This window comes from Canis lupus, chromosome 13 (genome assembly GCF_011100685.1).
Source record: "Canis lupus familiaris isolate Mischka breed German Shepherd chromosome 13, alternate assembly UU_Cfam_GSD_1.0, whole genome shotgun sequence".
Taxonomy (NCBI): domain Eukaryota; kingdom Metazoa; phylum Chordata; class Mammalia; order Carnivora; family Canidae; genus Canis; species Canis lupus.
The window spans coordinates 36190202-36198293 of NC_049234.1; the positions used below are offsets into that span (position 1 = coordinate 36190202).

At 53.6% G+C, this 8092-nt stretch overlaps 1 long non-coding RNA gene across 1 annotated transcript; it reads right to left on the reverse strand.

Moving 5' to 3' along the window:
- Positions 1-1544: 1544 nt before the first annotated feature.
- Positions 1545-6443, reverse strand: LOC106559645. Its single transcript, XR_005368336.1, has 3 exons — positions 5983-6443; positions 4745-4965; positions 1545-1801 (listed from the first exon to the last, which is right to left on the reverse strand). It is a non-coding gene; the product is annotated as an uncharacterized LOC106559645 (long non-coding RNA).
- Positions 6444-8092: the final 1649 nt, after the last annotated feature.

Sequence of the window (8092 nt, forward strand, 5' to 3'; positions counted from 1 at the left end):
AGTGCTAGGCTCCAGTCTCACACGGTTTTCTGCTTGTGATGGCGAAGTGGCGTCATCTCATCCCCTCAGCAACCTCTGGGGAGCGTCTGCCTCTTCTCCAAGTGTCCACAAAGTCTCCTGGCTTTGTTCGGCCAGGGGGAGGCCCTTGCCCGCCATGGACCTAGAGGTAGACTAAGCCTCACCCAAAGCACATCACACCCGACAGAGTGTGTGCCAGAGGGAAGGCAAGGGTTGATGGGCAGCTGGAATGTCAGGGGTCCCCCCTCCTCTGGCCCCTGAGGACCCCGCTCTTCTCTCAGAACATGTCCTGCCCACATTTGTCATGGCCGCAGGGTGCTCTCCCTCCTGGGCCGTGGGCTCCTTCCCAGAATGTACCTCCCTACTGTCTCAGAGAGAAAAGGCCGTCAGAGCCAAGGTGCTGCGATGGGAGAGCGCTCAGAACTTCCCAGGGGGTTCCCGTCGCAGGACTGTTCGGGGCTGAGCCAGCTGCCATGTCTCCTTTGGCTTCCCTGGGCCAGGCTGTGTCCTCCCCATCTGGCTGCCCCCCAGTTAGCCGGAGAAGCACAGAGAATACGGACACATAATAACATCAGTTAATAATAGATATCATTGAGGACCCGGGTGGCTCGTCGGTTGAGCCTCCAACATTTGATTACGGCTCAGGTCATGATCTCAGGGTCATGAGATCGAGCCCCACACACGGCTCTGTGTCAGGCATGGAGCTACTTAAGATTCTCTCTCCCTCTGCCCCTACCCCCCTCTAAAAAAATAATAATAGAAATTATTACTGTCATTTCTCTCCCAAGTCTTGGGTATATGATACTTCTTTTTAATGGCCCTTATTTTTTGGAACAATATTAAATTTACAGAAAAATGGAGATAACAGTGTAGAGTCCCCACAGACCCTAGGCCCACTTTCCTCTCGTATTAACATCTTACATTAGCGTGATGCATCTGTTACAACTCATTAACCAATACTGCTGCGTTGTTACTAACTAAAGTCCCTAGCTTATTCTGATCTCCCGTGTTTTAACCTCACATCTTTCCTCTGCCCATCCAGACCCCATCCAGGACCCCACACTGTGTTTCATCATCACATGTCCTTGGATTCCTCTCTAGCTGTGCCCATTCCTCAGACTTTCCTTGTTTTTGATGACTTTGACAGGTTGGAAGAGTGCTGGTTGGGTACTTCTTAGCAACACCCACTACTGGAATGTGTCTGGGATGGCTTTCTCCTGATTAGACCAGGGCTGCGGTTTATTGGGAGGAAGACCCCAGAGACAGAGAGCCATTGCCGTCACGTCAATCACTCGCACCATCAACACAGGACACAGGACCGTTGATACTGGCCTTGATCACCCACCAGCCTTCCCCACCATAAAGCCTCTCTCCCCACCCTCCCTTCCAGGCTGTATGCTTTAGAAGAAACTCACTGTGTCTAGCCCACACCTGGAGAGTGGGGAGACATAATCACCCTCCCTGAGGACAGAGTGTCTGCATAAATTCTTTGGAGTTCTTTTGCATGGGATATTTGTCTCTTCTTCCCCGTGTGTTAATTCATTCAATCATTATATCAGTATGGACTCACGGATATTTATTTTTTGCTTTGGGTGATAATCCGCTACCACTTGATTTATTTTGTTGCTCTTGGGGATGTTGTGAACGTCCAAAATACCTTCAAGCCTGACATCATCCATTCAAAATCAGGCTCGTGTTTGGCACAGAATCGAGCCGCAGGAAACCAGCCCAGATGACACACAGAAATCTCCAAGCAAAAAACAGAGCCAGGTAGGCAGCAGGTCTGTGGGAAGAGATTGATGGGTCTCATTAGAAAGCTGTAACCCACCTCCCGTGTCTGCAACGTTCGCTCCCCCGTTCACACCACTTGTTGTGCTGAGCCCCTGGGACGTGCCACACAGCATGCTGAACACCGGCTCGCCGGGTCTGGAGGGAACAGCCATAAACAGGTAATTATGACATGGAGCCATCCCAGCAATGCTGCCACAGAGGTGCTGTTTGTGTGTGGGGGATCTTAGATGGAGTCAAGGTCAGGGAAGGACATCCCAGGGAAGGACACAGTATACACAGCGTGTAAGAGAATCTGTCTTTTGGGAAGGAACCAGGCTCTGGTGGGTCACTGATAAGGTGGATAAGGCATTTGGGGCAAGGATGTGAGGCTGGAGATTGTGGGGGAAAGGACAAATGGACTGTGAGTCAGTCAGGACTCAGCTATGAAGCTACCAGAATGGAAACTAACCCCGGTGATCATAAGCGAAAGGAATTTTACTGGAAGGCACACTTGGAGGAAGAGCTTCAGCTGTGATTAGCAGACACCCTCCTGCAAAAGGGATAACACACAGGGGTTCATTCTGTCACACAAACAAAGTCCGGGGGTTGGAAGAAGAGAACTGATTTGAAGACACCCCCCCCCGTAAACTCATCAGAGGCCCCAGCTCTTTCTGTTTCACCTCCACCGTACGTGACTTCCATCCTCAGATCATTTCATGGTCTAGAATGGCTGCTAGAGCTCCAGCCATTGCTTCCACATTCCAAGGAAAGGAGGGAGGAGGGAGAGACGACCAAACTGCACACTCTCCTGAAAGTCCCACCCAATACTAGTGCATATATCCCTTTGGCAGGGACCTCCTCATGGCCACACCAACTTGGAGAGAGGCTGGGGAATGAACTCTTTTGGCCAGCAAATTACACATCTTAAAAAAAAAATGGATAAGGGATCCCTGGGTGGCCCAGTGGTGCAGCGTCTGCCTTTGGCCCAGGGCATGATCCTGGGGTCCCAGGATCGAGTCCCATGTCGGGCTCCCTGCATGGAGCCTGCTTCTCCCTCTGCCTGTCTCTCTGCCTCTCTCTCTCTCTCTCTCTCTCTCTCTCCCTCTGTCTCTCATGAATAGATGAATAAAATCTTTTTTTAAAAAATGGATGAAATTGAGAAGGTCACCCAGAGGATCTGCCACAAAAAAAATACCAGGGGGCTCAGTGAGCCAAAGCGAAGCTAGAGAAGCAGGATGAACACTGGGCAGGACCCAGGGGCCCTCTGGGACTGGGCAGGGGAAATGACGAGCAATGACCTCACTGCTCTGCTGCAGAGATCTTATCTCCCTGCCACTTGCTTGAGTTGCAGTCACGTGCTCCCAGACAGGTGTACCCAGGTGGCCACTCTAGGTCACATGACCAAGCTCAGCCTGGTTGGGCAGGAGGGGATCTCCACCATCCTCTGGCCGCTGAGAGTCTCCTGCTGCGGGGAGGGGGTTGGCGTGGGGCGAGTCTCAGAAGGCAGCCCGAGGGACCCCCACTGGGACTCCTCCTGGAGAAAGTCCCCATCTCAGAAGGGCCCAGAGCCTCTGGATCCAGCTCTGCCTTCCACTAGCTTCTCCCGTGGGCTCTCCTGCCACCTCTTCCCTCTTCCCTTTCTAGACTTTTCTATGCTCTCATTGCCACCAAGGCGGGAATAGTTAAGGAGGCCAGGTCGGAGCTGAAGAAAAGTGGTGGCCACACCTTGAGCTCTTGCTGAATACCAGACCAGACACCAGGGGCTCCGCAGGCAGAGACACCACCTAGGAGCCCGGGGGGCCAGCACCCCGGGGGCTTCAGATCACAGTGCCGGGGGGTGTAGGAAGGGAGCCCGAAGACGCCGCGCTGGCTCCGCTCTGCCCCTTCCCAGGGCCCCTGTGATTACTAGGAACGCCAAGCAGCTCCTACCAGCTGGGAGGTTCCTAGGACTCTGGAGCCGATTGCCAAACACAGCCATCAGTAACAATTAAATCACATAACCCTACGATTAAATAAATTATATCAGGGATCCCTGGGTGGCGCAGCGGTTTGGCCCCTGCCTTTGGCCCGGGGCGCGATCCTGGAGAACCGGGATCGAATCCCACGTCGGGCTCCCGGTGCATGGAGCCTGCTTCTCCCTCTGCCTGTGTCTCTGCCTCTCTCTCTCTCTCTCTGTGTGACTATCATAAATAAGTAAATAATAAAAAATGTTTATAAATAAATAAATAAATAAATAAATTATATCAAAAACAAAGGTAATAGGGGCACCTGGGCGGCTCCATTGGTTGAGCATCTGCCTTCGGGTAGAGAATTATGATCTCGGGGTCCTAGGATGTGGCCCTGCCTTGGTGTCCCCACCCGGCGGGGAGTCTACTTCTCCCTCTCCCTCTGCCTCTCCCCTCCACTCATACGTGCCGTCTATCTCGCTCTCTCTCTCTCTCAAATGAATGAATAAAATCTTTTTTTATTTAAAGATTGTATTTATTTATTCATGGAAGACACAGAGAAAGAGGCAGAGACACAGGCAGAGGAAGAAGCAGGCTCCATGCGGGGAGCCCAACATAGAACTCGATCCTGGGTCTCCAGGATCAGGCCCTGGGCTGAAGGCAGCACTGAACTGCTGAGCCACCCGGGCTACCCAATGAATAAAATCTTTAAAAAAAAAAAAAAAAAAAAGGTAATAAATATCCCAAACTCATCACTTTCTCTCTCTCTCTCTCTTTTTTTTTTTAATTATTTACTTATTTACTCATGAGAGACACAGAGAGAGAGGCAGAGACACAGGCAGAGGGAGAGGCAGGCTCCATGCGGGGTACCTGACGTAGGACTCGATCCCGGGACCCCAGGATCATGCCCTGAGCCCAAGGGAAGACGTCCTGCCACTGAGCCCCTGAGGTGTCCCAACTCATCATTTTCTGATGACTTTTCTACGTATTGCTGTCATCTGTGCTCTCACCTGTTGTACCCGCAGCGCGGAAATCCACGGAAACGACGTGACGAGCTGCTGAGCCCTCCTCCTGACTGCGCTCAGTCCCGTCACGTTGGGAGCTTGAAATCGGCCGCGGTGAGAACATGCGCCCCGTGGAAACGGGCAAACACTGCAAGTCAGGGTTCTCCCCTCCTCCGAGCCTGTTAGATTTACCATCACACGGCGGTCTGTCCACGTGCTGCATAGTTCTGGAAACAAATGAGACAGGGACATTTATTTATATTTTTAAAACATTTTATTTATTTATTTGACAGATAGAGGGAGGGAGAGAGAGAGAGAAAGCACAAGCAGGGGGGTGGCAGGCAGACGGAGCCCGGCGCAGGGAGCCTGACGCAGAACTCAACCCCAGGACCCCGGAATCGTGACCTGAGCCAAAGGCAGATGCTTCACCTACTGGGCCACCAGGTACCCGAGACAGGGACATTTAAAACAAAGCTCCATTTTAGTCCAACAAAATGAAACTCATCCTACGCACCTATTAATTCCATATCCACTTTTTGCTTCCTCTGCTGTGACCCTCACTGACAATAGCTGTGGTTTCTGAGCCCTGCTAGATTCCAGGCACACGGATCTGTATCCTCTTATCATCACTTTCAAGTTCCATGTGGTTACTGTCCCATTTCATGAGCAAGAAGACTGAGGCACAGAGAGGTTAGGACACCACCCAGGATCAAACCTTTTGCTCCCTGCCACGGGGCCTGTTGTCTGGCTCCCTGTGTGCCTGCCTCTCTCCAGCCCCAAACACCCCAGAATCCCCAATTATGTCACCGGACGCATTATCACTTTAAATCCCCATTGGTCTCCGTATCCACTTCTTCTGCTTTTCCTGAAACGTCATTTATTCTTTGGCTTCAGTGATCCCCTTTCCATATTCTCCAGCTCTGTGTGATCGCATTTAACTGCGACGGTGATAAAGCCCTTTTCTTTAGACGGATCGAGCCAAAGCAAGAGGCAGTTTATAACCTTCAGCGGATAATTAATGCATGTGACAACCCACAGGCACTGCACATACTTCAGCAGGGGGATTAGGAGGAGTTCACCAGCCTCAGAGCTAGAAATAAATCACAGGGGGAGGCCTGCACCCCTCCCCTGGGAACTCATACTCTGAGCCTGCCACCTCCCCCTGCCCACCGCATCCTTGTTAACAGTGTTGGAAGCCAGTGTGGTCACCCAAAGGGGGAAACAGAGGCAGGGAAGTGACTCACCCAGGGCATCAGCAAATCAGCACCAGGGGTGTGTGGGACACAGGAGTCCTGGGGAGAACCCAACCGAGAATGGGGGTTACCTCACGCTGAGTCCAGGGTTTGTTGAACGGCTGAATGAAGGTACCCCCAAGTCCTCCTTTCTCCCCGTGATTATGTGCAGGGTGTTACCTCAGAGCCTCTGGATTTGTGGTGTCTTTCTTGACCTGCCTGCTCGGTAAATCCCTTAGGGTGAGGAACAAAGTGACCCGAGCTCCCTACATTGAGTCCCTTCGTCTTTACAGTGGGGCTCATCATCGTAAAGCCTGCCTCACGGGGCTGTTAGGAGGAGTGGGCTCACGCTGCATCTCCTGCAGAGATGCTCCTCTGATGGGGGCACCTAGAGCGCCTGCCGGTCAGATGCGGGAGGCCGCAAAGGCCCGTGGTCCCCGTTCTCAATGCACATCTGTGGTTGGGAATTCATCTCGTGCATCGGGTCGAGTGACCAGGATTCTCTGTGCGTCCCGTAAATAGGCTTTGAGGACACACCTACGGGGAGAGACTCGTTCCTAAATTGGCAGCCCAGGGCCGCCTCCACGAGCAACAAAGGAACTCTGAGCTCTGCTGGGCTGGTAATTACCGTCCCCACCTGGAAAAAACCCTGGTGACTCAGCTGGGTGGAAATGCCACCTAAGCCTCAGGGACAGGAAAAGAGCTGGGACCTCGGCCAGCCCCGGCGGGAGGCAGCTGTCTGGTTCCCAGTGGAGAGTCCATGTGGGTTCTCACTTGCCTCTCGGGAAAGACCACACAGCTGGGGAAAAGCTGACTTTTCTGGTGCTTTGCCTTGCTCAGCCTGGCCTGTGGAGGGACTTAGGCGGGCTCCGAAGTCCTGTGAATTCACCACAGGGTGACATTTAGTCTGGACAGGCCACCAGCAGTACCCCCCCCGGGAGCTCCAGAGTGCAAGGACAAGGCCTGGTTCCTCACACACATCGCAAAGCCAGCAGCGAGTGCTCAATAAATAAATCATCTGGCCTGCTTCAAAACAATGCTTTAGGAAAGTTCCGCCATCTCCAGGAAAAGGACATGTGGCAGCAGGCAGATTTCGAGGACAAACAGTTTGCAAGGTCCTTGGCGTTATGAGCCAGCTGAGGCCTATGTAGATGGGAGCAGAGCCCCGGGTGCACCTGCGAGAGGCGAGGCCGCAGACGCAGACTTGACAAGAGCGTCAGAACGCAGGGTGCTGCGAGAGGACGACGGCAGGCCGAAGGTGCCCGAGAGGGAGGGGATTCCATGTAAACCCGGCCAGAACCGTGTGTACCTGTCGTCCTGGGCCCACCTCCTTCAGAGCAAGGGGGCGGCCTGTATTGAAATATGCGGATTTGTCTGTATTTCTTGGGAGAACATAAGAGTTTGGGAGCTGGAGGGATGTGTCATCCTGTGTTCCTTTTCTCTCCACTGATGCGCCAAGTTGGGGACTCTGGTTCAGATGAACAGTCGTTTGCCTTAAAGGGTCAGGAGGCAGAAGGTGCGACTTAGAATGGCCCCGTGCACCGCCGTGGATGCTACCTGCTGCTCATCCTCGGGGCCTGAGCAGGGGAGCGCCTTCTGCATCCAGCTGTCCCCTTCCAATCAATAAATCAAGCTGCAAGTATTCACGGAGTACCCACTACGTGCACAATGCCAGGCCGCGTGCCGTGGAAGGGCAGGGAAGCGGAGGTCAGGTAGGCCCGCCGGCCTGCAGAGCATGGGCAGCTACTGCTGTAGCACCGCAGGCCCGCACACTGTGGGGGTGCCCACTGGGGACAGGAAGGGCCTTGGGGGCAGCGGGGGCTGGTCCTGGGGCGTGGGCCCACGCCCGGCTCATCTCCCCTCGTGGCAGGGTCCCTGCTGTCCCTTCGGACCCTGACTCTTCCAGTGCAAACCTGGACCTCAGGCCAGGCCTCTGCCCAGACTCGAACCTGGGGTCCAACAGGCACATTGAACTCACTGTACCCCAAATGGAAGCCCCCCACTCCCAGCAAGCTGTCCTTTCCCCTGGAGTCCAGGCCTCTTCGTACCCCCTCCCCACGTCTTTCCTCTGCCCATCCCGTCCACCCAATCCAGTTCCTGTTGCTGTCCCAGGCCACAGCTT